Genomic DNA, 1,455 nt, shown 5'->3' on the forward strand with positions numbered 1-1,455 from the left:
CAAGCAAATAAAATGTTCACGGTACAAACAATAACCGAAGGCAAAGAGTGAAAAGGGATGCGAAATAAACCCCACGAATTCAACTTACCAACTTAATCAGCACATAGAAAACAATATATATCCAGACCATGCCGTTAGCAGATGAAATCCAGCAGTTGAAGTAAATTAAGCATCGTAAGCTTTTATAAATCATCAAGCAATAAATTATTTTGTGTACACGCAAGTATAACGTATCCACTATGGTTGCTTTACTTGAAAGTAAAAAAAGACAAAAGAAGTACCAAAACAAAACAAAAACAAACTAACAAAGAAATAGAGAGATACTTTATTATAAACAACTTGCAGCCATACGCTGAATTACGGAATATCTACAAATACAGATGATAAAAAAGGAAGCATAAAATATTACAACTTCGTCATTAAGAAAGGAGAAAATCATCTACGTCTTATAAATATGGCTGAAAATAAAACTGTTCTTCAAGCGCTCGGTTTTGCATATGGGGAGAGTGAAATCACTTCTGCGCCTCAGTGCGTATCTACAACTCTTCCTTTCGGGGAGGAGGCTGTGGAGTCTATGGGTGCGGTTACGGGGCTATCTCGTCGAACAGATTGGTTGAATTTTTTTCTCTCCTCTCGTGAAGTTTCGGTAGGCCAGCTGTTTCTAGTGCTACACTATATGACAGGTCAGGATAGAGGATTCTGAGTGCCCTTCCTTGGATCCGCTCCAAACCTTCGCTGATGTAGTTTGGTAGAGAACGGTGGAGTACAGGACTTGCGTATTCCAAGACGAGCCTAATACATGTCACATAGAATTGCACAAGTTCGCTTGGTGCAACTCTGGATCTATTGAGTTGTCTCAAAAAGTAGAGACGAGAGGAACATTTCTACTTAGTTCAGAGGTGTGCATGTTCCAATTTAAATCGTGGCTAATGGTCACGCCTAGCAATTTGGCACTGGTGACTAATTCAAGGGGTTTGCCATTTAGGACTAAGGGTTAAAAATCGTAGTTGCTGTTAGAGAATCCAATTCGTAGTTCTTTGCACTTGGCCTCATTCAGTTGGAACCCATCGATACTCTCTTGTCTTGAAAGGTCATCCACAGCTTCTTGGAGTTTGCTCTCACTGCCCTTAGTAACTATTTCGGAACAAGATGTGTCGTCCACGTATTTCCAGAAGTCAGCTGGTATATAATCAGGTATATAATGGAATATCATACGATCGAAAAAACTGTCGCAATGTCCATTACAATCATGATTGTGAGGCCCCTAGTGTTCTCTTGCCATATCCTAACTGGACTCCATTTGAATAAAAAAAAAATTGTCATAACTGAAACAAAATAAAAATATCTCATTTGTCTCATTAAGGTTTTCCTAAAGTACACTTTCTCATAAAATTATAAATAGTGGCCTATATTTTTATGGACAAAGATTGAAACTCCAATGATCTGTTTTTCTCT

At 38.4% G+C, this 1,455-nt stretch overlaps 1 long non-coding RNA gene across 1 annotated transcript in view; it reads right to left on the bottom strand.

Annotated features, from left to right (window-relative positions):
• Positions 1–1,455, bottom strand: part of LOC148736798 (uncharacterized) — a 2,797-nt gene continuing 1,342 nt past the window's right edge. The window contains exon 3 of the long non-coding RNA XR_015997320.1: positions 1–1,325. This is a non-coding gene — a long non-coding RNA (uncharacterized LOC148736798). The remainder of the gene's footprint in view (positions 1,326–1,455) is intronic.

This window comes from Stylophora pistillata, chromosome 2, assembly GCF_964205215.1.
Source record: "Stylophora pistillata chromosome 2, jaStyPist1.2, whole genome shotgun sequence".
Classification (NCBI taxonomy): domain Eukaryota; kingdom Metazoa; phylum Cnidaria; class Anthozoa; order Scleractinia; family Pocilloporidae; genus Stylophora; species Stylophora pistillata.